The sequence below is a fragment of the Nasonia vitripennis genome, chromosome 5, assembly GCF_009193385.2.
Source record: "Nasonia vitripennis strain AsymCx chromosome 5, Nvit_psr_1.1, whole genome shotgun sequence".
NCBI classification, from domain to species: Eukaryota; Metazoa; Arthropoda; class Insecta; order Hymenoptera; family Pteromalidae; genus Nasonia; species Nasonia vitripennis.
Genome location: NC_045761.1, coordinates 20,825,392 through 20,839,745, shown reverse-complemented (window position 1 = coordinate 20,839,745; position 14,354 = coordinate 20,825,392). Strand labels below are relative to the sequence as shown.

Genomic DNA, 14,354 nt, shown 5'->3' with positions numbered 1-14,354 from the left:
CTGCTGAGAAACACACGTATACGTATGAAAAGCCGTACGGTCGCGCGAACGAAATTAAATTTCAGGCGGGAATTCCAAGTGGTTATGAGAGAGGACGAAAGTGTTCGAGAAGTTTCTATGGAAAGTCGCGAGGGACTTGATATTGTTTCCGAAGTTTTCTCATCAAACGATCAACTATATACACTCTTATATGCACACATCTAAGCACGCTAATTGCAAAAAAAGAATGCAAAGAAGAAATTTATAATAGATAGTAATTAAGAGCGTTAGCATCCATTTAGGCCCCTCGCTGGCATGTTCCTCTTAGAAAAAAAGCCCACAAGCATGCTGGCGCGAGTCGCGCACGGCAGCGCTTAATTTGCGTGCGCTACACTCTCCTTCTTCGCTCCTTCTCTCGGCTTCTTTTTGCGGTGAAAAACGAGAAAACGTTTTACGAGAGAGAGAATGTGCTGCACGCGCTTGTTTTCCCTTTTTATACCTTCCTCTCGCTTCCTTCGTTTTCCCTCCTTGAGCTGTGTTGGAGGAAAAGCCGCAGCAGCTGTTTTTTCTCTTCGTAATCGCGTTACGTCGCGAGCTTTAAGAGCTTGATAATTTGCGGAAAGTTTGCACGAGAGGAGAGCAGTTGCTAAAAAATTATTTTTGAAATGGGGCTCTCGAAAGTGAGAGAGTTTTCATGGTCTCTTTACGTGTACTCGAGTTCGCGGTCGCGTGAAATTTAACTAAGTGATTTCGTTTGATCAGATAATTTCCCCGGGTATTAAACTTTTAATTTAGCGCGCGTGGAAATTGCAGTCCTACTGGGTAATTTCAGTGCGGCTAAAAATAAGCGTTATTAGATACATTGTCATTCGTCGTGCAAATGTCTCGTAGAAGTATAAACTGACGGATAAAAGTATATTTATATTCGAGCTGCTGCTGCTGCTGCTCGATAGCCTTCGAAGTCGAGGGAAAAAATTGTCGCGTAATCAAGTCAACTGAGAATGTAATAAGCAATCCTATAATTGCGAGGATTGTAAATCATCCGCAGCCTCTTTATGAATGACTCGAGTTGCGACTGATTGTTTTTTGAGCAGAGCTGGATTTTATGTATTCTAAAAGGTGAAGTTTAATGCACTTCAGTGCATAAGCAGCTGTTGCAGTACCGGTGGTCGTTGGTCGACCGCGTATTTAAAACAGGGGATATTGATTTTTTAATAGTCGTCGTAATGGTTAGGTTTTAAAATTCTGAGGAGAAATTTCGCATGACACGGTTTGTATTTGTATACAAGGGAATAGTCCTATTGGCTGAACATGAAAAGCAGGTACCTACTTGTAGTATTACAAGCAATGCCTATCCAAACGATAATTCAATTGGCAAGTCTTCTTTAAACTTACTGTCCCAAACAGCGTATAATTTTCAATCAATACATTACAACTGAAAAGCACTCACCAATCGAAGTCCCAAAACTTCCGGCTCTTGGTTATCAAAACAAACAGTGGTCGGCGACCAAGTCCGAAGTCATCAAGCGAACCAAAATCGGAGCCAGAAATCTTCGCGTGGAGTTATGCAACGATGCGCAACTGGTGGCCCATATACTCATGCGCGGAAGAAAGAGAAGGACGGATAACTAACACGCCGATTTAAATGGACAGCGATAGTCCGAGAGGGACGCGCGAGGCAGACGCGTGCGCGCACAAACAGCTGAAAGATGGAAACAAACCGTCTCTCGTCTCTGTTCCTCTCACTTCTTCGCACCACAGCACATGCACACACTCTCAGTACCGACTATGTATACATACACAAAACAACAGTATGCATATATAGGTATACAGCTTGAGCATTTAGCCTCTGTCCCAAAAGCCGCTGCATTAGGTTCCACTCCACTGTCAAGCTTCGGAAGTGCCGTGTGCCACAGTTTTTTTCTCGACTCTCCGTCCGCGAATCGACGATATCACGCACAACAGTTTGAAAGACCTTGTGTGTTTTGTAGGTTAGGTCGGCGAACTGTCAAGAGTCTCGAGGTTAGAGGCGCGTAAGGGGCTTTTCGCGCGAGGGAAACACCGGGCCGAAGGATTTGACAGCTCGTGCGCGAAATTATGCCGCGTCGCGATTACACTTATCGCACGAATGGACGGAGAAAGAGGAAGAGAATGAGAGGGTGAGAGAGGAGAGCGAGAAACGCGCTCGCCTCGCTCAAGGGATACACACTGCACTGCGGTTGGCTTCTGCGATGAGGCGCCACTCTCTCGAGTAAAGTTTGCCGGAGATGTATACGTGATTCTTTTTCTCTCTTTCTTATCGACGGTGTAATGTATCCGCTCTCTCGCTCGTTCGTGGGTGTGTTCCAGAGGGAACGCCAGCAGCGGTACAGCAGTCCGGTCCGCGTTCGAAATTCCGCTGCTGTACTGTTACTGTGAAATCGTTCCGCGTCAGCTGTTTGCATGGTATCTTTTTTCATGGTGCTGTAAAAGTTATTACCAAATTAGTATGGCAAATTATACAGAGAAAATTACTTTTTATGACCCTGAAACGCACGAAAACATTATTCTTCGTGTAACTGAAGAGAACTCTTTCAATGTATTACATACTATAATAACTGAACTTATAATAAGAACTTTGTAATGTTCAAGAGGTTACAACTGCAAACAGTACAAACAGAATCAGCTGACGCGGAACGATTTCACAGTAACAGCACCGGAATTTCGAACGCGGACCGAACTGCTGTACCGCTGCTGGCGTTGTTGGGCGAGAGTATGTGACGGTCTTATACTCGTTCGTGGTTGTCAGAGATTTTCAGATTGAGATCGAAGGTTTTTGTTTACATTAGTCTATTGTTATTGATGGCTTTTATGCATTATTGTACTTTTCTTATTTTACATTTTAAAATCATTAGATGCTACCAAACTGATAAAAGCTTAATTTTCTTTATTCCTAGTGTCGTTGTGGACAGACAGATACCACTTTTACTGTTACTACTGAATGTCTCATCTTATTGTTGTCAATTGTAAGTTCTACTATAACCACTTACTTTGATTTTTTAAAAGCACATGTCTGTAAAATTAAATGTGATTAATGAATGCATTTATGAGTAGCAAATTCATGGGTTTTTGTATTAATAAATTTCTACGTTAATTCAAAAATCTATACTTGTATGTGGTGCCATCTCAACATCTTCGTTCGACACTAACATTGAACGAGCAGATGACGCAGATGGTAAGAAAGATATTCAGATTACCATGACGATTTCATATCGGGAAATCTGCTACTGTAAAGAAAGTATAATTTTATTTATAATGATTAAGAATTAATACCTTTTATAGTCTTATCAATGGTAAAATTTAGTTAAAGGTGCGCTTTATACAACGATTATAGTAAGGATTATGATAAAAACAAATGATTATGCTGTAGATCGGTTTGAAGCCTGTTTTTTGCAACTTGTATGGTAGTTATATTGTCCTTTATACGCTTATGCACAATACAAAATTAAGAGTTATATAATCATAACATTGATTTTAAGTTTTTAAACAAATTTTTCATAAATATACCAACCTGGAAAAACTATAGCCCAGTAAGCATCTGCTGTGGCCATTTTTTTGTGTTTAATTTTGTTTTAATAATTATAAATTTATTGGTTTATAGTAAATAAATAAAAAGAATGGCGAAACCGTAAATGAGTAAAATACCATTCGAAAAAACTTCGGAGAAAATTAAAACTTAGCAAGAATGTTATTTTGACTACGAATTCTGCTGGGGATCTATGTTATTTCTACCTCACAAGAGCTTTCGTTGAACTCTGTCCAATTATTTTCTTGCAGCAATTTGCATGATAAATAAGTCTAAATAATTATTAGTGCAATAGATTTACGTTGCAGCATGCATTATAAATCGGATATTACGGAAATAGTCTCTCCCACAATATTGCTACTACTCTGCTCGCGCACAGACCAAAATATATCACCCACTATTCTACTACAAAAACTTGATAATATTAGATCAGTACGTTTCTCAGAAATCTTATGCTTGAAATTTTTAGGCGAGTTTATCTGAAAAATTATTTTGACAGAGAAATATTTTTATTCGTCATCCAGAATAAATAAAAAGATAGATAATTTGACTTAAATATTCTGTGTAACGGATTTTAAAGAATTGTATTTTTTCAAAAAATCATTATTCAAATTTCGCAAAAATAAATAAAACATTAAATGCTTTAAAATATATTTTATACAAATGGAAATTTTTGATGGGCGTTACTACAAACATTCTAAATGATTTCTGCGAGCAATAGGTTTATGGCCTTATGAAACTCACATTCGGCGGATAAATAGTTTTATTATTTTTTATATAATTATCCTATCGTTGGCGATACCACAGGTGGGTGAGATTTGTAAGATCTTTGCAATCACATATATCACCTGGTTAAAATCGTTAAAATCTTTATCAAACGCCGTATACTTTCCCAAAATGATTTTTCATATATGTGTTTTTATAAAATGGAAATACTTTTTTCTTTATGATTTTTAAATTTAGACTATTATGTTGGTAAAACATATATTGGAGGGATTTCAACATTATGTGTGAAAATAGTGTTTCGTTAATGTTTGCAATAGTTTGCATGTCAAAATATGCTGTTACATAAACAAGTGCCGAACAGGTATGGAAATAATAGTATGTTATGCACCTCAGCCGAAAAAATAAATAATTTCTCAGATAGCATGTATATAGTCAAATATAAGTATTCTTCTTTCCCGGCCGTGGTGCGTACACTATTTTACGTAGCGAGTGAAAAGTGAATTATTTTACCGCCCCCGTAGCGGACGGAAATATAACTTTACGTGAAATAATTATCCTGCTGAAAATGTTTCTCAATGCGTATTAATTTTTTATTATTTTCTATATAGCTCAAATTATTATTTTTACAAATAATAAAGTATTGGCAAAAGATCAAAGATGAAACTGAAAGAAAAATACTACAAAAAACTACTGAAGAAGGAAGAACATTAGTTCTTATGTATACAAGTAATTTACCACAGTAGTTTTTTTATGTATGATTATGTTATTTTTGATCAATTTGATTATCATTATTGGTGTTGCGGGCATATGATACTTGTGTATTTTTATACAAGTTGCTCTTTATTCTCAGGCGTTGATGGGTTTATTTGTTAGCTGTTAAACACGCTTGTGGATTATTTTTGATAACATGGTAAAAAGATGGATTGCAACTCTAATGAAAATTCAGAAATAACACTATTTAAATTGTTTTTGATTACAAGCAATAGGATAGAGACCATGGAAAACTCTCAAAAAACAGACGAGAACTGCTATCAGCCAAAAAATGACGCTATAGTTAGACGGGAAATGACAGAAGCTGTCATTTTACAAAACAAAAACATAAGGTTGATTTATTACAAAATACTTAGTTAAATTCGGAAAAAAATCTAAAAAAATTTCTTTGTTTATTAATTAGGTGTGTTGATTTGTTGGAAGATTCATTTAGCAAATGTTTTCTTATAGTTCAAGGAGTGGCTGTATTAGGTCTTTCCCTTGGGTCACTTTATGTAAGAAGTACTTTCTAACTTAATCTAATTACGAACATATTGATTGAGAAAAATTTATCCTCTGTATTATTATAATGGAAATGATTTTAGACACTTTTTATATTAGACGACTTCTACAAATTTGTACGAATCGTTGCCTTCATTTTCGGCATACAAATACATTTATTATACCTCAACTGGGTTGGCCAACAAATTATTGACAGTAGTTTAAAAGTATTTTATTCCTCGTAAGTAATTTGAGTATTGTACTATATTTACGACATCGATTCATATATCATAAACTCTGGTAAAAAATTAACAAGCCCATACATATCCAACACAATGCTTTAACTTTTCTAAAAGAGTATAGTCAAATCTTTTAATTGATTAAAAGATAGACCAACAAAAATGACTAATTTTCTGCCAGAGCAAAATAATGATAACAACATAATCCATGTGTTATTGTTCTATGTTTAAGACCATAATGAATCAAATTATAATTATTTAAAACAGTTATTTCAGTAAATGGTATCTGACTTCATCTAAAGCCAGAAAAATCACAGAAATAATAATGTGTCGTTCATCCAATTGTTGCGAATTGACTGCTGGTAAAATAACAACGCTTTCGTTAGAAAGTTTTGGAGTCGTAAGTTCCGAACTGAAATTATTTTGAAATTGTGTTAGATAAATTCAAATATTTAAGTACAAAATATTCGTTCCTACAGCTGATGAAAACATCTATGTCATATTTTACCGTTTTTCTGTCCTTAATATAGATGTAAAAACAAATATGTATTAATAGGGTTTTTATTAATTTTAAAATTATATCATATACTTATGGATAGTTTAATTTTGTATTATTTCTATTGCAAGTATTTGAATATGCAAACAAGATAAACTTTAACGAAAAAAATAATACAAATTTCTGATGCATCTATCTTTAATATATGCATATGCATTATATCTCTGTTACAATGCCGCTACCCTAAGCGGGTCTTGGGCGTTGTCGTCCAAATCGGACGGGTGGGTGTCTATCACCACTACACAGCGCGTCCTTAGGTTGCGGATAGATGAACAGCCCCTGAGAAAGAGGTTAGCTGCGAATAAATTGAATAAGCAGCCGCGGACAACCGATAGGAACAGGCGTGGGTGTGATGAGCCCACACTGTCGAACGCATTCATCTAGAAACACTACGCAAGCACCACAACAAAAAAACACTTCACATTATCTCTTATCTCTCAATCTATCTCTTTCATCACACATTACAAAAATGGGCAAAAATCCTGCTGCCGAGGAGGATGCGGGAGCGATAACAACTGCCCCGAAAGGGGATGTGTAGAATGATTCGTCACCTGGTCTTACGCGGTAACGATGCCAGCGAAGGCGCGCTGCCTTGCAGGGGGGCGTTAGGATGCGAGAATGAAACCGTAGTGTGTCTGACGACGAGTTGACACTGTCCTCGTCAAAGTCGGAAAGCTCTCATACTTAGTTCTAGAGAGGTATGGGGGTTATCACCTCTAGAACGGTGGACTCACCTGCGATCGGAACAGGATCCGAAGCGCGCGGGTTTAACATACTATCATGGCTCAAAAAAATCAAATCCGAACCAAAAGGGACTTAAGGGTCGGAACTTGGAATGTTCGCAGTCTATACAGAGCAGGCGCGTTCAAAGAACTCGTAAAGGAAGCTGATAGGTACAATCTAGATTTGGTAGCAATACAGGAATCGTGGTGGCCAGATGGCGGAGTACTAGCATCGGGTAACTTCACGTACCTGTATGGGGCCGGGAGTGGGGGATCTCTAGGCACCGGATTTCTCGTAAGCAAAAGCATCATGCATTCGGTTAAAAGTTTCAAATCCGTCAATGATAGGCTCTCGTACATCATTATCGTAGGTGAATGGTATAGATATGTATTTATTAATGTACACTGTCCTACGGAGGATAAAGAAGAAGAAGCTAAGGATCTCTATTACGAAACTTTAGAGCAGGTAATCGACCAGTTCGCGTCTTACGACACGAGAATAGTATTAGGCGATTTCAATGCTAAAATAGGTAGGGAGGAAATATTTAGGCCTACTATAGGGAAGGAATGCACGAAGCCAGCAATGATAACGGGTCATAAATTTCGCGGCGGCAAAAGATCTTATAATCAAAATTACGTGTTTTAAGCACAAGGACATACACAAGGCAACGTGGACATCGCCGGACGGGGTCACACAGAACCAAATTGATCATTTCCTCATTGAAAAAAGACGTCATACTAACGTTCTCGACGTAAGGGCTTACAGAGGGGCAGATAGCAACTCGGACCACTTCCTAGTAGTAGCCAAATTAAGAGCTAGACTAGTAGCGAATCAAAATAGTAAGCGAGCAAACAAGGTAGAACGCTTCAATATTGAGAAGCTACGAGATAGAACAGAGCGAATTAGGTACCAGATAGAAATTAATAACAGGTTTCAGGCACTTGAAGAAGCAAACACATCGCCGGAGGGGAATGACGAACCGAATAGCTTATGGGGGGACATCGAAAAAACGGTAAAAGAGGCCACGAACAAAGTACTGGGTAAAAAGAAAAAGCCAAAGAGCAAACCATGGTTTGACGAAGAGTGCGAACTCTGGTTTGAAAGGCGCAAAAAGGCTAAATTAGATAGCTTACAAAATAGAAGCGATAGGACCGTAGAAGAGTATTCTAACGTAAGGAAACAGACGAGCGCGATCTACAGAAATAAGAAGCGGGAGTATCAAAAGAATCTTATTAGGAGAATAGAAACTAACAGTAAGGAAAATAACCCCGCAAAATATACAGAGGGATTAACGCCATCAGAAAGGGTTTTAGGAGTAGCACGCAATTAATGAAGGACGAAAACGGGGACCTCGTAACAAATGACGACGAATTACTGTCGCTGTGGAAAAGTTATTTCGATAAATTATTAAACGTGCACGAAAATAGCGAAGAATTAGGGGACGAAATTCACACTGCTGAACTCCACGTGGAGGAACCGAGCTACCAAGAAGTAGAGGCCGCGATTAAAAAACTAAAAAACAACAAAGCCGCGGGAAATGACTCTATACCAACTGAGTTACTCAAATATGGGGGCGTCGAGCTCACTTTCAAAATCTATAAACTAGTATGTGCCATCTGGAAAAATGAAACAATACCCGAAAATTGGAAGGAATCTATCATTATACCGATTTTTAAAAAGGGGGATAAGACAGACTGCAATAACTAGGGGTATCTCACTTTTAGCAACGTGCTACAAAGTTCTGTCAAACGTAATACAAGCTAGACTCACTCCATTCGCGGAAGATATAGTAGGAGATTATCAGTGCGGATTTCGGCGCAACAGATCGACGAGCGATCAAATGTTTACCATAAGACAGTTGTTATAGAAAAAGTGTGAATTTTGCGAAACCATACACCAACTATTTATAGATTTTAAAAAAGCGTACGACTATTAAGCGAAGCAAAATGTATCAAATTCTAGTACTTCTCGGTGTACCGAAACAACTCGTGAGATTAATTCAAATATGTCTGAACGGAAGCACGGGAAAGGTCCGAGTAGGTGGTAATGTATCAGAACCCTTCATGATACGCGATGGTTTAAAACAAGGGGATGGGCTCTCTACGGTGCTGTTCAACTTAACGTTAGAGTATGTCGTTAGAAAAATGCAGGTTAGCCAGCTGGGCGCAACGCTTAATGGAACAACGCAGATACTAGGCTACGCAGATGATTTGGATATACTGGGGGATTGTAGGGAAACGGTAGCAAGAATAATTCCGCTCCGCGAAAATGATATTATTTTCCCTGCGTATTCTCTTCGAGCAGAATTTCTAATAATTTCGCTCCGCAAAACAATTCTTCGTTACTTGGAGCAATTATTTCCTTACAGTAATTTGCATGATAAATAACTATAAATAATTATTGTAGCAATAGATTTGCGTTTCAGCATGTATTATCAATTGTATAGTGCGATGAAAATCCCTCCCGTAATATTCTTATCATTCTATTCGCGTGCTGACAAAAATATCTCATTTTTCTATATAGTCACTTGATAATGTTAGACAAGTGCATACCTCACAAAAATTATCTTTAAAGTTGCTTGCATAATTAATTAAAAAATAAGTCTTATTTCTTAGAAATATACTGTTACTAATAAAAGATAGATAAGAAAAAACAGCATTGCAAAATATTACAGTATTAAAACGTTTAGAATTTAACATTTAGAAATCATATAATTCTGCGCTCCATTCGATGTAACGTGGTAGACTTTTTAAAATTAGAGTTATCAAACTACGAATCCCGTACTATATCTTATCACGTGAAAACAAGTTGTTGCTTAAAATAATAGAGATCTTGTGTCAGTGTTTTTTTTATACACATGTGTATGCATAGGCCCTATCCATTGAGATATAGACATATATACATAAAAAGTATAATTTACAATGTGTATATACATTGTACAAGATGTTATGTACCTTGATCCACGCTAGTAAGTCTATACAACGATGAATAGTAAGGTCTATGGCACAAAACGCTGAAAGACATCCTTTATTTATCTAGCTGACAACTGGTTTCCTATGCAGTTTTTTGCTAGACATATGACCCGAAAGATATGGACTTCTGTTGACAATCTATTTAAAAACATTGATATACTGTTAAAATGTTAGTATAAAGAAAAGAATCGGCCAAGTTACGCTTATCCATGTTGTAATCTCGCTACGCTTAGGTGCTAACCTAACAGTGCCAGAAAGGACTACTTACGACACAAATAAGCGAGGCTAAAATGTGGATTTAAGCCAGACATTGTTATAAACAATTTTGTCAATGGAGACTTTTAAAAAGTAAAAGTAAAAGTACATACATACCTCGTATGATATAATTTTTCTAAAAAATAAATACACTTTACTACTACTAATAATTTTAATAATTATAGTATATTATTTTTAATTTCTTACATTGATCCATTTAATTCAGTTACTGTCATATTTTACAGTTTTCTTATCTGTAACATAAACCTTTACTGTAAATAAAGTACAACTAAAGCCAATTTGTTTAAGCTATGCATTAGATTGATTATATAAGATAAGTGTATTTTGTTCTAACACTCATCTAAAATTTTGATTTGTGAAAGATCTTTTTGGATATTTACTAAATCGTTGCATAACTTTCAAGCAATGTATGTGCATAAAAAATCTATTATATATTGATTAAATAATTGATAATGCTTAATAATTATCTTAATTTTTCACTAATTGTATAACCTAGAAAAATTATACTTACTTAGCATTTGCTTCATTTTGTGTTTACAGTTTTTCTTAACTTATTAATTAGTTGTATTATCAATAAAAATACTTGTCAGACTCGTTAAAACATCAGATTTAGATGAAATCAAACTCTTCAAGTACTTAAAATTTAGCAAATAAAGTTTTTACTGCGTATTCTGTTCAATCTGTATTATAATAATTCCGCTCCGCGAAAATGATATTATTTTCCCTGCGTATTCTCTTCGAGCACAATTTCTGATAATTTCGCTCCGCAAAACAATTCTTCGTTACTTGGTGCAATTATTTCCTTACAGCAATTTGCATGATAAATAGCGATCATAGGTTTATATTGCTGCGCACATTATCAATTTTATATGAAGGTAAAAGGTAAATATACCATAATATTGATACTGCTCTGCTCGTCTGTGGAAAAACATAACTCTGATTTTATCACTATCTAACTTTACACATATAGTTAATTTGAAAAAAAATAGTGTTTCTAATAAAGAGACTTCTTGTATCCATTTATTTTCATCTACTAGAACTAGAAAAATGAAGAAATTTTTACTGCAATAATCTAGTACCAAGACAATATTGTGAAATAAGAGTAATTATTTATACCAGCCCGGCATTGACACGATCAGAGAATTGTGTGGAGGACACTGATTTTCAATTTAGGGTGCACTTTGCGCATACTCTATCAAAAATAATATATTTTATATAAATGGAGATTTTTGATGGATATTACTACAAAAATTGTAAATGGTTTCTACGAGCAATAGGATTATGGCCGTATCAACGTAGAACTCGACGGATTATCAGTTATATTATATTTTTTACAATCAATCTATCTTTAGCAATACCACAAGTAAGTAAGATTATATAATCCAAAAATGAATTAATTAAATATCACGTTTCTAATATTTAATTTTTATAATTTATCTACTTGATCAAATAATTACCTTATATATTTTTGTATAACACGTGCATAAAAAAGACCATTTTAGGCGCCTATAAACTGGGCCGAAAATAGGGTTTTCCGAGCGTCACACAAAAAGTAGAGCGAGGGTCCCTGATCACAATACATGTATCAATTAATCCATTTTCGCCCCCTATATAGGTAGAACGAGCCTACAATAATCGGAGAATCGGAAATCGAGCAGACCAAAAATGGTCGTTTTCGCCTCTAAAGGCGAAAACGACCATTTTCGGTCCACTCGATGCATTTTTTTTGTTCATCTCCTTACTAAAGCTTTAAATCGTTAAAAACTGTTGAAACAAATTCCAAAATATCAAAATTTTCCAAAATTTCGAAAAATTTTCAATTTTTCTAAAAATTTCTCAAAATGTTTAAATTTGCCAAAATTTTCAAATTTTCAAATTTGCCAAATTTTTCAAATTTTCACATTTACCAAAATTTTCACATTTACCAAAATTTTCAAAATTCTCAAAATTTTTCGAAATTTGCAGTTTATTGAAATTTTGTTTTACTAAATTTTAAAAGCTTAACTAAAAATATATTTTAATAAATTGTTGAAAATAAAAATCAAGCAGGGTATAGCTTCTGACGGTGCATATATTTAATACAAAAAAGAACAAGAAATTAATACAATTATGACAGCGTAGTCAGATGTCAGTGAAGCGTTCGACTGGACAACTGCTCGCTTGCTCGATTCGGGGGGGTTATTCTGAAGTGAAATACTTGATGATTTATCACTAGGGATTTTATATATCACCGTGAATAAGAAATTATTCAAAATCTCTAGAATGGTAGATGTTTTTGAGAATGATAATATAATAACCTAAAAATGTAAACAATATAAGAAAAATACAAAAAATTCATTTAAAATTAATTGTACAACTTTCACTTGCTTAGTAGCATAATTTATTATACCCTGCCCTTCCTTAATCCATTTCACATTATATACTTATTTACAAATTTTTTATTTAAAAATGATCTCACTCTATAGAATTCTAGCGACTATATTTATTTAAATATAATTAGCCAAGCTACACGTAACTCTCCAGAAGCCAGTTGCTCTTGGGCAGACTTGGATTTCACAACTAACTCAACAAAAGGCAAAAAAAAATGTCAACAAAAGAAACACTGCACCGAAGAAAAAGCGAGATGGTGTGTAATTAATTCATGAGCATATATTTTGATTGATAAATTATAAGTAAAATAATATAATAAGATTCTCACATTAAAAATTTTAAATAATTACTATTTTTGTTTCCTTGCAGAAGATTCAAGTTCAGCTCTTGCTGCACACAATGAACACATGAATATGTGGCAAATATATCTGAGAGTTTGAAGTCTGTAGCGCGAAACCAACTTGATGAAATGAGAGTTATGTGCGAAAACCACCGTCATACAAATTCATTGCTCGAGGAACTCATCTCAATACTAAAATCTATTTTGCTGTCAATCCTATATCTTCTACATTAAATCAAGAAAGTTCTGTTCAACATGAATCAGTTGAATGTGTTGAGCGAGTCGAAGATGATATTCAACCTATGAGATCGCCATCTCCAACAAATCCTGACCCCATCAATGAAGTTGATGAAAACGAAGAAATAGAAGAAATGGAAATACTTGAAGATGAAGTTGACTTTGAAGAAATTATGCGCCACATCAAAAAATCAAAGTATTAAATCTTCATTGATTTTTTTATGACATGCTAATCGATGCAGCTCTATTTCAATGATAGTTTCAAAGTTTTTCATGGAGGGTTATGATGTTTTAATTTTTTACTTTGTAATGTATTTTTTAAAAGAATTTTTTTTAGCAAGGGCTTTACTGTATATTATCAGTTTTAATAGCTCATCTTTTGCAACATTAATCATATAATGGTTTAAATTTTTTCTATAAATGTACATTTGTTATTCGAACAAAAAACAGACTTTGTACGCATGATATTTTATATTGTATACATGATTGTAATATTAAAAAATAGAACAATAATATGTGAGGATTCAATAAATTTACATAATAATTCTAACGATTATCTTATTTCTAGATTTGCGTTGAGGTGGGGTTCTACCAAATATTTAACCTTTTTCCAACTTTTTATGAACATTTTTTATGAGCCGCGTTATTATAGTTGCCACGCTTTTATATCAATAAATACGATATAATAATGTTACCATTATATCTTTATTTACATTTTAAAAATATTCAATAGCGATAAGCTTTATCATAGAGTTTTAAAAGTGTATCACGTTCATTTTCAAAATCGGTTCGCGCATTTTCATTGCGTATCGCGGAAATAACTAGGAAAATACTATTCATCCCAAAAAAATCTACTGCTACAGAACTGAAAACAATATGTATCGCTCTTTGCTTATCCTGTATCACTGTATTTATCACTTCAATCAATCAAGTATTTATATTCCATTTAATAAGTTAATGAAATTATAGTCTACTACAGTGCGCGCAGCGCACTGCGCCAAGTCTAGTAATTATAAAATGAGCAGATGCGCTGCCGAGTTCGGCGACGGACTAGGCACGGCTCTGTTCTTGGGTTTTCCCAGCTACAATAAAACAAAAACTGAATAATATTTCAAAATAT

The 14,354-nt window shown here is 34.9% G+C and overlaps 1 protein-coding gene across 4 annotated transcripts in view; it reads right to left on the bottom strand.

The window, feature by feature from the left end:
- The window catches only part of LOC100115435 (protein N-terminal asparagine amidohydrolase), a 76,009-nt gene that overhangs the window by 49,013 nt on the left and 12,642 nt on the right, over nucleotides 1-14,354 (bottom strand). For 2 of the 4 annotated variants that reach the window (XM_032600997.1, XM_032600996.1), the window contains exon 1: nucleotides 1,430-2,212. The exons of 1 other annotated variant lie outside the window; for it this stretch is intronic. The gene's annotated coding sequence lies outside the window, so the exon portion shown is untranslated. Of the gene's footprint in view, nucleotides 1-1,429; nucleotides 2,322-14,354 lie in introns of those variants that run through there. One more of the 4 variants, XM_003426451.5, reaches the window with a different exon arrangement.